The sequence below is a fragment of the Aquarana catesbeiana genome, linkage group LG04, assembly GCF_042186555.1.
Source record: "Aquarana catesbeiana isolate 2022-GZ linkage group LG04, ASM4218655v1, whole genome shotgun sequence".
Taxonomy (NCBI): domain Eukaryota; kingdom Metazoa; phylum Chordata; class Amphibia; order Anura; family Ranidae; genus Aquarana; species Aquarana catesbeiana.
The window spans coordinates 274448453-274465329 of NC_133327.1; positions in this window are offsets into that span (position 1 = coordinate 274448453).

Below are 16877 nucleotides of genomic sequence, written 5' to 3' on the forward strand. Positions count from 1 at the left end.
CCTTCCAGAGAGATTTTTTACACAAACTACCTCAGTAACACCTGAATCCCCCCCCCCCCCCCAACTTCATTAATGGCACTTCTAAACATAATGCTTATTGTACAAGGCCTTAATTCACCCCTGAAATGTACCAAAGCTTTTCGATCCTTTTCAAAACTAAATGCACATGTGGTGTGCTTACAAGAGACACATTTTTTGTCTCAATCCTATCCAGAATTCTTTAGTCGTAAATATCCCCAAGTTTACATCTCATCGGCTGACACCAAACAGAGAGGTGTACTGAATGCCTTTCATCACACAACACCATTTACACTCCATACGGCACTTAAAACCCCTGAAGGTTGATAGATACTCTTATCTGGTCCACTACAAGATACTGAAATCAAATTTTTTTTATGCTCCTAACAAAAATCCACTGTCATTTCTATCCCATCTATTTTCTGTGGTAGAAAAACATACCCGTGGCACTCTTATATTAGGTGGAGACGCAAATCAAACAATATATCCATTCTTATGCCCCGTACACACGGTCGGACTTTGTTCGAACATTCCGACAACAAAATCCTAGGTTTTTTCCGACGGATGTTGGCTCAAACTTGTCTTGCATACACACGGTCACACAAAGTTGTCGGAAAATCCGATCATTCTGAACGCGGTGACGTAAAACACGTACGTCGGGACTATAAACGGGGCAGTGGCCAATAGCTTTCATCTCTTTATTTATTCTGAGCATGCATGGCACTTTGTCCGTTGGATTTGTGTACACACGATCGGAATTTCCGACAACGGATTTTGTTGTCGGAGAATTTTATATCCTGCTCTCAAACTTTGTGTGTCGGAAAATCCGATGGAAAATGTCCGATGGAGCCCACACACGGTCGGAATTTCCGACAACACGCTCCGATCGGACATTTTCCATCGGAAAATCCAACCGTGTGTACGGGGCATTAGACAAATTCCCAACACCTATCACAAATCGCTGTCACTCCTATTAACAACTTCTTAACCGATATTCTCTTCTTGATACTTGGAGAGAACAAAACCCAACTAAACGACAATACACCCATTATTCCCATCCTCACAAACAATTTGCATGCATCGATCACCTCTTAATCAAAGTCAATCTCTCTGTATATATTCTAAACTCGAACATTATACCATGTACATGGTCTGATCATAACATGGTCATTACATCCCTTTCCTCACTAATCCCAAGACCAAATCACAGAACTTGGTACATTAATGATGGATTATTAGCAAATTCCACATATAGAAAGATAATAGAGAAAGCTATTAAAGATTACGTGGCGAATCACAATACTGATGATACAAACCCCCTGGCTCGTTGGGAAGCACTTAAATCATGTATCAGAGGGGTTTGTATAAGTCAAGCCTCTCATTTCCATAAACAAAAGCGACTGCTTCATAAAAAGCTAGAAGCTGCATTCAACGAAGCTTCATAGAAATTCCAAACCGCTCCCTCCCCGTCAACAAGAAAACAATATGACAAAGCACGTTTCGAACTTCAAAGAAAATTGTCCGAACTCTATAAAGACCCCCATACATTTGACCAACCACGATTAGCTACCCTCCTATCCTCTATACATCTGTCTTCCCTTTCTCATACTCAACAAGAAACCCTAGACAAGCCAATAACTGAATTAGAAATACAGACAGCAATAAAATCACTAAAACCACGTAAACGCCCAGGAGTAGATGGTTTTTCAGCCACTTATTATAAACGATTTGCAACACTACTATCCCCACTAATGGTTGAAGCCTTCAACTTCCTCCTCACAGGCCACTCCTTCCGTTCAGAATCACTTGTTGCCTCTATTTCCATGATCCCAAAACCGAACGTAGATGATACCTCTTGGTCTAATTACAGGCCAATATCATCCTCAACATTGATATTAAATTATTAGCTAAGGTGCTCTCTAACAGACTCAATCCCATCATAGGTACTCTAATCCATTGAGACCAAACAGGATTTATCCCCTCCAGACAGGTAGGAGACAACATACGTTGTGCTTTACTTTTAGCTCACACAGCACATACCCGAAATATCCCAACATGTTTCCTTTCACTAGACATTAGAAAAGCTTTTGATTGGCTTTCCTGGCCTTACTTAAACTCGATCCTTCTTTGGTTGGGATTTGGCACACACTTCCTGAGATGGATTTCTACCTTGTATCCCTACTCGGGATTTTGTTCTGATTCCTTTATCATCAAAAGAGGTACACGTCAGGGTTGTCCCCTATCCCCACTCCTCTTCGGTTTAGCAATAGAACCCTTGGCCCAACTCATCCATTCCAATAAAAACATCAGAGGTCTTGATCTTGGAGGACACCATCACAAAATGTGCCTATTCGCAGATGATGTCCTTATTTTTCTCAACCCTTATTATCTACACCAGTCCTTCTTAACATCCTTACTGAATTTGGACATTTATCTGGCCTCACGATCAATCCTCCTAAATCCAAAGCTTTAAATATATCATTATCACCTGAACTCCAATCGCAATTACACAACTCTCTCCCGTTTACCTGGTCCACAACACATATAACATATTTAGGTATTAATCTCACAGCTAAACTGCAAGATCTCTATATGTCCAACTATCCACCATTATTGACACAACTTACTAAATTGCTTTCAACTTGGTCATCATTACCACTAGCATGGATGGTCCGCATAACAGTTATTAAAATGTCTATTCTTCCCAAAATCCTTTATTTATTTAGAGTACTTCCTATACCAGTTCCGTCTCATTTTCTATGCATCCTCCAACGTAAAACTATTCAATACATTTGGGACAAACTTAGACCTCAATTACCCAAACATACTCTATATTCCCCCAAAATCAGAGGAGGGAGCCTCTCTCTACATGGTCATTGAGAGGTGTCCTGGAACAGGAGCAGGATGAAGACAGCGGGGAGCACTGCCAGGAAAGTCATTCAGTAGGGATCCATGCTGGGGTCGGTAAATGAGAAGCACAGTGAGAAGCTCTGGGAGAGACATTCCAGGATTGGATGTGAAGCCAGAGGGTGAAATTGTGGTTTTGTTGAAATCAAGTTGCTGCAGCCAGGAGGGTTGGCAGGATTTGCACCAGACTTTCTGGGATCAGTAGTCCACCAAGTTGTTTCAGTTAGCACAAATGTCCTTTTTCATCGCTATCGGTTGCTACACCAAAGGAGACTGCAGGCCCCTGCCAGCGAATGGCTATTATTCAACTGTTGGGACTTATTCAGAGTGAGGCCTAACCATGTGCTAATGGTGACCAGAATCTAGGATTATGTCGTAGAGAAAGCAAGTGATATCAAGTAGTCTGCTGGAGGAGTGTGGAGCTTTAGAGACTGCCAATATAGATTCAAAAGGATTGCTCAATTCATCAGGATTCATTATCTGAGCATCCCATGGCCCCTTTTCCCCATCCAAGTTTAATCCCCTAATAAAAATTACAAAAACAAGTAAAAGATTGTCCATTGACTGCAGAAAGTGTGCCTGAAATGGATGTCTGACCAAGCAGGGTGATGTGTGGAGCTAAAACACGGTGGCCACCGCTACATTTTGGAAGTCCCACCGAGATCCACCGTCACGGTTAACCTGCTGGCCGTTGCCCCTAGCAAAGCAGAAGAGGGGGACTTTGCTTGTAAAGTTGCATAGAGGATTCAACTAAGGCAAAAGACTTGTGTGTTTGCCTGCAATTCAGCTTTTACAAGTGCCTTTGTCAATAGCAACCTTCCAGGATTGTCAATAATGTTGTTCCTACTACCCAGCTACCCCAACCAGTGCTGTTTCCGCAATTCAGTAACTGTAAAATATGTACCGTCACCCATGGCAACCACGGCGGGCGATCGCGCCCATGGATTACAAAAATGTACAGCGTGGACATTTCCCACTGGATTACATGAAACTTGAACTTTGCTCCAAACTCCTGCTTAACCACTTCAGCACCGGCCTTTTGTCAAATGACGTCCACAGATGGGATCTCCCATCCTGGGTGGACGTCATATGACGGCCTCGGGTTCCCGCCGGGCACCCACGATTGCCCGTTAACCGGGCCGGACTGTGGATCTGTGTGTGTAAACACACAGATCCACGTCCTGTCAGCTCAGAGGAGACCGATCTGTGTTCCCAGAACGGAGGAACACTGATCGGTCTCCTCCCCTTGTGCATACCCTCCCCCTACAGTTAGAAGCATTCCCTAGGAAACACATTTACACAGTAATCAATGCAATTTTATAGCATTGATCGCTGTATAAATGTGAATGGTCCCAAAAATGTGTCAAAAGTGTCCGATGTGTCCGCCATAATGTCGCAGTCACGAAAAAAAAATCGCAATCGCTGCTATTACTAGTAAAAAAAAAAAAAAAAAATTTTTTTTTAAAAATGCCATAAATCTATCCAGTATTTTATAGACGCTATAACTTTTGCGCAAACCAATCAATATACGCTTATTGTTTTTACCAAAAATATGTAGAAGAATACGTATTGTCCGAAACTGAGGAAAAAAATTTATTTCTTTTTTAAATTGGGATATTTATTATAGCAAAAAGTAAAAAATATTGTGTTTTTTTCAAAATTGTCGCTCTTCTTTTGTTTATAGCGCAAAAAATAAAAACCGCAGAGGTGATCAAATACCACCAAAAGAAAGCTCTATTTGTGGGGAAAAAAGGACGTCAATTTTGTTTGGGTACAACGTCGCACGACCGCACAATTGTCGTTTAAAGTGTGACAGCGCTGAAAACTAAAAATTGGTCTGGGAAGGAAGGGGGTGAAAATGCCCGGTATTGAACCGGTTAAAGACAGTAAAGTGTGTGTGAGAATGTCTACGGTTACCCCAGGTGATAGGAAGCAGCCTGGGGGGGCCTGGAGGCGGGACTATTTTAAGTCAGTCCTTTACAGGGAGGCATTGGTTATTGACTTTATTGTTGCCATAGGCAACCACTGGACAATACGCTTGCTATCAGTCTCTAGTTACTTTGGCGCAGTTCGTGCTGAGCAACATATCTGGGCAAATCCCACTAGCATCAGCATGCCTGCTAACTCCAGCTTGTCGCCTGCATATCAGTTCCTCAGGCGCCGAGCAGACGGAGAGTTGGAGGGTGGAGCCACGCCCTGGAGGAAGCTACCAAGTTCCAGCTAGCGGCAGACACCACGAGGCAGCTGAAGATGCAGAGGGTATTCGGCTGATGACCACATTGAAGTGGTTACCTCATGTGCAGGAGCAGGTGCTGGTGGATACTGGCATCCGACTGGAGCTATGCGGAGGGCTGGCCTTGGGGGTGATTGATGTAGTGGAGCGAATACTCATGGAAAATATGCGCTGCGCTGGGGTGAACACAATAATACTAGAATATGAGAAGTATGTGGACACTTTCACTGTGAGAAGTTACCAATATATACTACAACAGGGGTCTCATACTGGTGGCCCTCCAGCTGTTGCGAAACTACAAGTCCCATGAGGCATCGCAAGGCTGACAGTTACAAACATGACTCACACAGGCAGAGGCATGATGGGACTTGTAATTTTGCAACAGCTGGAGGGCCGCCAGTTTGAGACCCCTGTACTACAATAACAATTCTTGTGTGTACGTGATTAAATATAAACAAGCAATTAAGTAAAATCCTATAGATTTAACGTATAAAGTGCAATGTGCATATGAATATTTATATATAGGTAATCTCTACTGCAAATTAAAAAGTGCATAAACAAATGCAAAAAGTGCCTAGTGCTCAATAATAACCATAACAGATATTCTGGTGCATAATCACAAAGTGATAGGTGAAAAATCACACATAACAGTATCAAATCCGTGCTTGTAGATAGTGTCCATATGTGGTGTAATCCGACATGCTCATAAATCCTTGGTGCTGTAAAACATGCTCCGGTGCACTCCAGTGGCCCCCCTAGGCTAATATGCTCACCTCAGAGCATGTGACCCAGATGCTACACTGAGTCAAATCACGCTTTGGAGCCACCCCCGGGCTAAATATTGATATCAGATGTTACTCTCCAACTTGATTCAATGCGGCTCCATGGATAAAAACAAGAAAGAAACTATATGGTGTAATATTGCTGAGTAAATTTATTAAAAGAATAACACTCCCCACAATGGGGTACTCACATAATCCTGGTGCGTAAGTGCACCGCTCTATAATTAGCCTCCAAAGTGACAATAAAAAATCGGCAGGCGTATGGTATGGTATGCTTCTCCTATACAGATTCCGTGCTGCTCTCTCCGTGCTGGCCCCTCCCCTACGCGTGTTCGACACAGGGATCACGTGTCTTCATCAGGGGGATATGATTGGACGGATGCTCTATGGTTTAAAATACAGGCGACGGTGGCCATTTTACCATGGATCACGGACACTCTAGTGCTGAGCTACAGACTACATCAAGTATTGGATACATAAGCCAGCCTACGAACGTTAACTGCTGGCATGAAGACTAATGCAAAAAGTAAAAAGCCTGTCAGGCGCCGATCGGTGCACAGCTGACAAGACAATGTTAAACCGACATAGTACTAATATTAATACATACCAGGACATAGCTCTGGTTTTACGCATACCATACCATACCTCAATGTAATACAATACATAAAAATTACATATTACAAACGCCTAAAACAAATGGGTGAACTGGATCAAATATGTACAATCATTATTAATGGTCAATCATTAAAAACTAATATTAAACAAAAGTGCTATAAAATATTATAAACATGGCGATAGACGGTCACCAGCCAATTCGCCCACCCCCATGTATGATAATTTAAAAACAATTAATGATTATGCCAAAAATAATTACTGATCTAACTGATGTAATATAAATTAAAAATACACAATGAATCATTATAAAGGGGAATGAATTTAAATAATGTAAATGAATTAAAAGGTATACCTTTATTAATGAATACATTTGATAAGCCCATCCCCAAATAAACCCATAAAACCAAACTAAAAATATTATATATATATATGATAAAAATGATAAAAATAAATCCTATAGAGATTAAACCTTATAATGCCAATTGTGTACACACTCACACCAAACAGCCTGGTGTGTAGATATATCAAATTGCACACCTCCAATCTGATAAACTAAAATTGTTATAATATACTACATTGTACAAATGTCACACAAACTCCCCATACAAGGTATCCGAAACCCCGAACAAAAACAATAAAAGTAGCCAAAGGGGTTATAGATAATATACAGTACTAGAGGAGGAAACCCCCAATAAAACATCACCACTGAATTAAAAATTACTAAGAAAGCACTTGAGATCGAATTCCTTATTCAACCCCCTAGGTGACAGGGAGCCAAGCTGGTGTATCCACCACGACTCACGTTTACTAATTTCTCTAATTTGTCTATGTAATTTGAGCCTCTCCAATGCCGTTTAGGAGCCTCTATTCCTCAGAATCGCATTCCTGCAGTGTACCTCTTTGAAATGTACGGAAAGATAATGCTTATCGAATCCCTTGCGTATATTTCTCACATGTTCTTCCATTCGGTCCTTTAAAGCTCTTGTGGTACGACCAACATACATAAAATCGCAAGGACATTTTACCACATACACAACGCCTACTGTATTACAAGATATAAAATCCCTAATAGTGTATACCTGATCGGTGTGGGGATTATGAAATTCTTTTACCCTCTTGTTATTGGTTGGAACCCTTATGCAACTGTAGCACCTTCCACAACCATAAAAACCCTTCAAGTCGCAAAACCTCTTGGGTTTCGGAAGGGGTGGTTCCACAACATTATGTACCAATTTGTCACACAAGCTTGGTGCTCTCTTGTAGATAATTTTAGGTTTGTCAGATAGCGAACCCCTGAGGTGTATGTCCTGCTTTAACACATTCCAATATTTACGTATGATCTTTTCCACCTCCTTGCTCTCCTTATGATATCCTTTGTCAATAAACATCCTACTCAACATATCAGATTGGTTTCGAAGTCTACATCCTGTGTGCAATTCCTCCGCATCCTCATGAACTGGCCTCTGGGTATATTATCCAGCCATGGTCTAAAGTGGCAACTTGAGGTGGGGATATATGAATTTCGGTCAGTTATCTTGAAGAAAGATTTGGTTTCAATACCTCTTGCAGTGTTAGATATTTCCAAATCAAGGAAGTGTATCCGATCTCTACTGATATCCCAGGTTAGCACGATATTGCGATCATTATCGTTCATAGACTCTAGTAACCCCATCAGTGATTCCATACTTACACTCCAGATAATAAGTAGGTCATCTATAAACCTTTTATATAATAAGATGTCCCCATGTCTCTCCCCTAGAACATTTTCAGCCTCCCACTTAGCCATACAGAGGTTCGCTACACTAGGGGCGAACTTAGCGCCCATAGCAATGCCTCTTGTTTGCAGGTAAAATTTGTTGTCATACCAGAAGAAATTATGTTGTAGGCAAAAGTCCAAACATTTCAAAATAAATGCATGTAAGCCTTCTTCCACTGTATCGCCTTCTTTCTCTAGAGCCCATTTGACTGCATCCAAAGCTCCTTCATGATCAATGTTGGTATATAACGAGGCTACATCACCCGTGGCCATAATCAAGTTATCTTTCGTATTGCATTCTTTTAATAATTGTAGGCTATGTTTAGTATCCTTGAGGAAAGCGTCTGTTTTTCTCACTAAAGGTTGCAGGTGGAGATCGATATACTCTCCCAGTCTGGATGTTAACCACTTAAGGACCGCCTAACGCCGATTTACGTCGGCAAGGCGGCACGGGCAGGCAAAATCACGTACATGTACGTGATTTGCCTCTCGCGGGTGGGGGGTCCGATCGGACCCCCCCCCGGTGCCCGAAGCGGTCCCGTTCTGTTCCCCGGCGATCCGAGATGAGGGGGAGGCCATCCGTTCGTGGCCCCCCCCTCGCGATCGCCGCCGGCCAATGGGAACACTCCTTTGCTGCTGTATGCTAAACAGCAGCAAAGGAAATGATGTCATCTCCCCTCGGCTCGGTATTTTCCGTTCCAGCGCCGAGGAGAGAAGACATCAATGTGAGTGCACAACACACTACACACACAGTAGAACATGCCAGGCATACAAAACACCCCGATCCCCCCCCCGATCGCCCCCCGATCCCCCCCCAATCACCCCCCCCCCCCTGTCACAAACTGACACCAGCAGGTTTTTTTTTTTTTTTTTTTTTTTTTTTTCTGATTACTGCATAGTGTCAGTTTGTGACAGTTACAGTGTTGGGACAGTTAGTATTACCCCCCTTTAGGTCTAGGGTACCCCCCTAACCCCCCCTAATAAAGTTTTAACCCCTTGATCACCCCCTGTCACCAGTGTCGCTAAGCGATCATTTTTCTGATCGCTGTATTAGTGTCGCTGGTGACGCTAGTTAGTGAGGTAAATATTTAGGTTCACCGTCAGCGTTTTATAGTGACAGGGACCCCCATATACTACCTAATAAATGTTTTAACCCCTTGATTGCCCCCTAGTTAACCCTTTCACCACTGATCACCGTATAACCGTTACGGGTGACGCAGGTTAGTTCGTTTATTTTTTATAGTGTCAGGGCACCCGCCGTTTATTACCGAATAAAGGTTTAGCCCCCTGATCGCCCGGCGGTGATATGCGTCGCCCCAGGCAGCGTCAGATTAGCGCCAGTACCGCTAACACCCACGCACGCAGCATGCGCCTCCCTTAGTGGTATAGTATCTGATCGGATCAATATCTGATCTGATCAGATCTATACTAGCGTCCCCAGCAGTTTAGGGTTCCCAAAAACACAGTGTTAGCGGGATCAGCCCAGATACCCGCTAGCACCTGCGTTTTGCCCCTCCGCCCAGCCCACCCAAGTGCAGTATCGATCGATCACTGTCACTTACAAAACACTAAACGCATAACTGCAGCGTTCGCAGAGTCAGGCCTGATCCCTGCGATCGCTAACAGTTTTTTTGGTAGCATTTTGGTGAACTGGCAAGCAAGCACCAGGCAGCGTCAGGTTAGCGCCAGTACCGCTAACACCCACGCACGCACCGTACACCTCCCTTAGTGGTATAGTATCTGATCGGATCAATATCTGATCCGATCAGATCTATACTAGCGTCCCCAGCAGTTTAGGGTTCCCAAAAACGCAGTGTTAGCGGGATCAGCCCAGATACCTGCTAGCACCTGCGTTGTGCCCCTCCGCCCGGCCCAGCCCAGCCCACCCAAGTGCAGTATCGATCGATCACTGTCACTTACAAGGCACTAAACGCATAACTGCAGCGTTCGCAGAGTCAGGCCTGATCCCTGCGATCGCTAACAGTTTTTTTGGTAGCATTTTGGTGAACTAGCAAGCACCGGCCCCAGGCAGCGTCAGGTTAGCGCCAGTACCACTAACACCCACGCACGCAGCATACGCCTCCTTTAGTGGTATAGTATCTGAACGGATCAATATCTGATCCGATCAGATCAGATCTATACTAGCGTCCCCAGCAGTTTAGGGTTCCCAAAAACACAGTGTTAGCGGGATCAACCCAGATACCTGCTAGCACCTGCGTTTTGCCCCTCCGCCCGGCCCAGTCCAGCCCACCCAAGTGCAGTATCGATCGATCACTGTCACTTACAAAACACTAAACGCATAACTGCAGCGTTCGCAGAGTCAGGCCTGATCCCTGCAATCGCTAACAGTTTTTTTGGAAGCTTTTTATTGAACTGGCAAGCACCAGCGGCCTAGTACACCCCGGTCGTAGTCAAACCAGCACTGCAGTAACACTTGGTGACGTGGCGAGTCCCATAAGTGCAGTTCAAGCTGGTGAGGTGGCAAGCACAAGTAGTGTCCCGCTGCCACCAAAAAGACAAACACAGGCCCGTCGTGCCCATAGTGCCCTTCCTGCTGCATTCGCCAATCCTAATTGGGAACCCACCACTTCTGCAGCGCCCGTACTTCCCCCATTCACATCCCCCAACGAAATGCAGTCGGCTGCATGAGAGGCATTTTTATGTCCTCCCGAGTACCCCTACCCAACGAACCCCCCCCAAAAAGATGTTGTGTCTGCAGCAAACGCGGATATAGGCGTGACACCCGCTATTATTGTCCCTTCTGTCCTGACAATCCTGGTCTTTGCATTGGTGAATGTTTTGAACGCTACCATACACTAGTTGAGTATTAGCGTAGGGTACAGCACTGCACAGACTAGGCACACTTTCACAGGGTCTCCCAAGATGCCATCGCATTTTGAGAGACCCGAACCTGGAACCGGTTACAGTTATAAAAGTTAGTTACAAAAAAAGTGTAAAAAAAAAAAAAATATATATAAAATAAAAAAAATAGTTGTCGTTTTATTGTTCTCTCTCTCTATTCTCTCTCTCTATTGTTCTGCTCTTTTTTTACTGTATTCTATTCTGCAGTGTTTTATTGTTATTGTTATTGTTATTGTTATTGTTATTATGTTTTATCATGTTTGTTTTTCAGGTATGTAATTATTTATACTTTATTGTTTACTGTGCTTTATTGTTAACCATTTTTTTGTCTTCAGGTACGCCATTCACAACTTTGAGTGGTTATACCAGAATGATGCCTGCAGGTTTAGGTATCATCTTGGTATCATTCTTTTCAGCCAGCGGTCGGCTTTCATGTAAAAGCAATCCTAGCGGCTAATTAGCCTCTAGACTGCCTTTACAAGCCGTGGGAGGGAATGCCCCCCCCCCCCCACCGTCTTCCGTGTTTTTCTCTGGCTCTCCTGTCTCAACAGGGAACCTGAGAATGCAGCCGGTGATTCAGCCAGCTGACCATAGAGCTGATCAGAGACAAGAGTGGCTCCAAACATCTCTATGGCCTAAGAAACCGGAAGCTACGAGCATTTTATGACTTAGATTTCGCCGGATGTAAATAGCGCCATTGGGAAATTGGGGAAGCATTTTATCACACCGATCTTGGTGTGGTCAGATGCTTTGAGGGCAGAGGAGAGATCTAGGGTCTAATAGACCCCAATTTTTTCAAAAAAGAGTACCTGTCACTACCTATTGCTATCATAGGGGATATTTACATTCCCCGAGATAACAATAAAAATGATTTAAAAAAAAAAAAAATGAAAGGAACAGTTTAAAAATAAGATAAAAAAGCAAAAAAATAATAAAGAAAAAAAAAAAAAAAAAAAAAAGCACCCCTGTCGCCCCCTGCTCTTGCGCTAAGGCGAACGCAAGCGGCGGTCTGTCGTCAAACGTAAACAGCAATTGCACCATGCATGTGAGGTATCGCCGCGAAGGTCAGATCGAGGGCAGTAATTTTTGCAGTAGACCTCCTCTGTAGATCTAAAGTGGTAACCTGTAAAGGCTTTTAAAGGCTTTTAAAAATGTATTTATTTTGTTGCCACTGCACGTTTGTGCGCAATTGTAAAGCATGTCATGTTTGGTATCCATGTACTCGGTCTAAGATCATCTTTTTTATTTCATCAAACATTTGGGCAATATAGTGTGTTTTAGTGCATTAAAATTTAAAAAAGTGTGTTTTTTCCCCAAAAAATGCGTTTGAAAAATCGCTGCGCAAATACTGTGTGAAAAAAAAAAATGAAACACCCACCATTTTAATCTGTAGGGCATTTGCTTTAAAAAAATATATAATGTTTGGGGGTTCAAAGTAATTTTCTTGCAAAAAAAAAAAAACTTTTTCATGTAAAAAATAAGTGTCAGAAAGGGCTTTGTCTTCAAGTGGTTAGAAGAGTGGGTGATGTGTGACATAAGCTTCTAAATGTTGTGCATAAAATGCCAGGACAGTTCAAAACCCCCCCAAATGACCCCATTTTGGAAAGTAGACACCCCAAGCTATTTGCTGAGAGGCATGTCGAGTCCATGGAATATTTTATATTGCGACACAAGTTGCGGGAAAGAGACAAATTTTTTTTTTTTTTTTTTTTTTTTTGCACAAAGTTGTCACTAAATGATATATTGCTCAAACATGCCATGGGAATATGTGAAATTACACCCCAAAATACATTCTGCTGCTTCTCCTGAGTACGGGGATACCACATGTGTGAGACTTTTTGGGAGCCTAGCCGTGTACGGGACCCCGAAAACCAAGCACCGCCTTCAGGCTTTCTAAGGGGCGTGAATTTTTGATTTCACTCTTCACTGCCTATCACAGTTTCGGAGGCCATGGAATGCCCAGGTGGCACAAAACCCCCCCAAATGACCCCATTTTGGAAAGTAGACACCCCAAGCTATTTGCTGAGAGGTATAGTGAGTATTTTGCAGACCTCACTTTTTGTCACAAAGTTTTGAAATTTGAAAAAAGAAAAAAAAAAAAAGTTTTTTCTTGTCTTTCTTCATTTTCAAAAACAAATGAGAGCTGCAAAATACTCACCATGCCTCTCAGCAAATAGCTTGGGGTGTCTACTTTCCAAAATGGGGTCATTTGGGGGGGGTTTGTGCCACCTGGGCATTCCATGGCCTCCGAAACGGTGTTAGGCAGTGAAGAGTAAAATCAAAAATTCACGCCCTTAAAAACGCTGAAGGCGGTGATTGGTTTTCGGGGCCCCGTACGCGGCTAGGCTCCCAAAAAGTCCCACACATGTGGTATCCCCATACTCAGGAGAAGCAGCTAAATGTATTTTGGGGTGCAATTCCACATAGGCCCATGGCCTGTGTGAGCAATATATCATTTAGTGACAACTTTGTGCAAAAAAAAAAAAAAAAAAAAAAAAAGTGTCACTTTCCCGCAACTTGTGTCAAAATATAAAATATTCCATGGACTCAATATGCCTCTCAGCAAATAGCTTGGGGTGTCTACTTTCCAAAATGGGGTCATTTGGGGGGGGGTTGTGCCACCTGGGCATTCCATGGCCTCCGAAACTGTGATAGGCAGTGAAGAGTGAAATCAAAAAGTTACACCCTTAGAAATCCTGAAGGCGGTGATTGGTTTTCGGGGTCCCATACGCGGCTAGGCTCCCAAAAAGTCCCACACATGTGGTATCCCCGTACTCAGGAGAAGTAGCTGAATATATTTTGGGGTGCAATTCCACATAGGCCCATGGCCTGTGTGAGCAATATATCATTTAGTGACAACTTTTTGTAAATATTTTTTTTTTTTTTTTTTTTTGTCATTTTTCAATCACTTGGGACAAAAAAAATAAATATTCAATGGGTTCAACATGCCTATCAGCAATTTCCTTGGGGTGTCTACTTTCCAAAATGGGGTCATTTGGGGGGGTTTTGTACTGCCCTGCCATTTTAGCACCTCAAGAAATGACATAGGCAGTCATAAACTAAAAGCTGTGTAAATTCCAGAAAATGTACCCTAGTTTGTAGACGCTATAACTTTTGCGCAAACCAATAAATATACGCTTATTGACATTTTTTTTACCAAAGACATGTGGCCGAATACATTTTGGCCTAAATGTATGACTAAAATTGAGTTTATTGGATTTTTTTTATAACAAAAAGTAGAAAATATCATTTTTTTTCAAAATTTTCGGTCTTTTTCCGTTTATAGCGCAAAAAATAAAAACTGCAGAAGTGATCAAATACCATCAAAAGAAAGCTCTATTTGTGGGAAGAAAAGGACGCAAATTTCGTTTGGGTACAGCATTGCATAACCGCGCAATTAGCAGTTAAAGCGACGCAGTGCCAAATTGGAAAAAGACCTCTGGTCCTTAGGCAGCATAATGGTCCGGGGCTCAAGTGGTTAAAGACTTAATCCCACTCACTATGGGTCTTCCGGGGGGATCCGTACTATTTTGGTGAATTTTAGGTAGGTAATATATTACCGGAATTTTGCTAACCATAGAAATCAAATATTTTGCTTCTTGCTTACTAAGAAGTTTATTATCTGTACCATACTGTATAATGAGTTCTAATGAGTATTCAATAATTGGTATGTGTCCCCGTCACTTAGTATTCTTTCCATCTCACCCTTATATTGTTCCAGGGATAATACAACAATACCCCCCCCTTTATCCACCGGTCTAATCACTATGTCAGTTCTACTTTCCAATGTTTCCATTTCTTTTTTAACCCCTTCCCGCCGACCGTACGCATATATGCGTACTCGGCTTTCCGGGGTTATACCGGGATGATGCCCGCAGCTGCAGGCATCATCCCGGTACCGTTGTTTACAGCGGGCGATTGGCTACCCGTGTATAACAACCGATGCGGCTAAAAGCCGCTCGGCTGTTATACCGGAGGAGCGGGAGGGGACATTCCCCCCCCTCCCGCCGCCTCCCGCCGCTGTTACCGGGCCTCCCGTGCGATCGGGAGGCCCGGTGTCCGTTCGGCTGCCTTCGGCGGCTGGGGGCGGACTGGAACGAAGCTGCGAGCGGCTTCGTTCCAGCCTTCTTGTTGTAAACGCGGAAGCGACGTCATGACGTCACTTCCCGTTTACTCGGCTGCCAATGGCGCCGAATTTAAAAAAGTACACAGTATTCAGAATCGCCGTTTTCGGCGATCTGAATACTTTGAAGTGTAAAGGAGGGATGGGGGGTCTTTTAGACCCCCCATCCCTCCATAAAGAGTACCTGTCACCACATATTACTGTCACAAGGGATGTTTACATTGCTTGTGACAGCAATAAAAGTAAAAAAAAAAAATTTTAAACACAATTTATAAAGTACAATAATAAATAAAATAAAAAAAAAAAAAAAAAATTTTTAAAGTGCCCCTGTCCCCGCGAGCTTGCGCAGCGAAGAGAACGCATACGGAAGTCGCGCCCGCATATGTAAACGGTGTTCAAACCACACATGTGAGGTATCGCCGCGATCGTCAGAGCGAGAGCAATAATTCTAGCCCTAGACCTCCTCTGTAGCTCAAACCTGGTAACCGTAAAAATTTTTTAAAGCGTCGCCTATGGAAATTCAAAGGTACCGTAGTTCGTCGCCATTCCACGAGTGCGTGCAATTATAAAGGGTGACATGTTTGGTATCTATTTACTCGGCGTAACATCATCTTTCACATTATACAAAAAAATTGGGGTAACTTTACTGTTTGGATTTTTTAAAATTCATGAAAGTGTCACTTTTCCAAAAATTTGCGTTTAAAACACCGCTGCACAAATACCGTGTGATAAAAAATATTGCAACAATCGCCATTTTATTCTCTAGATTCTCTGCTAAAAAAATATATATAATGTTTGGGGGTTCTAAGTAATTTTCTAGCAAAAAATACGGATTTTAACTTGTAAACACCAAATTTCAAAAATAGGCTTAGTCATGAAAGGGTTAAGGTCCTTACACTCATACACCTTCCTAATGGATAACTGTTCCAATTCAGTGGTGACTAGTTTCTTAAAAAGATCCACGTATTTATTATTAGTTATATGGTGATTAAACACAGAGTTGTTCCTTAAATTAGTGAATTTATTGTCCATCGTTGCTCTTTCAACCGGATTGAGGGCATAATACTTTTTTATATTGAGTTTCCTGATGAATTTCTGCACTCCAATGTACGTTTTAAATTTATTAAGTCCCTTCTTTGGCGCAAATTTTATACCCTTGTCCAGGGTTAGTAATTCCTTCCTTGATAATACAGCTCCACTTAAGTTATAGATCCCTTCTCCTAATCTTCCCGCCTTCTTTTTCTGCTGTACCCTTCGTCCAGCTCTTTCCCCCTCTTTCTGGGTTTCTTAATTCGTAGGTAAAACGAGGTAGACTCCCCCCCTGTCTATCCCCAAAAAAGACTCGTCTCCATGCTGGTCTATATTATCCTCCAGGGGTTGGTAACTGTTGCGAACGGGTACCCCATAATAATCCTGCAGAGGTTTTTCGTATCTCACTCGCTGGGGTTTGGGAGAGTAATACACTCCCCCCCGCTGAGTATTATCATTCAGATGGGGAAAATATCCTTGGTGTTGATACTCCGCCTGTAGGGGACCCCTATGGGGCTGGCGCTGGCCTCCACCATGAGGCATTCCTTGCTG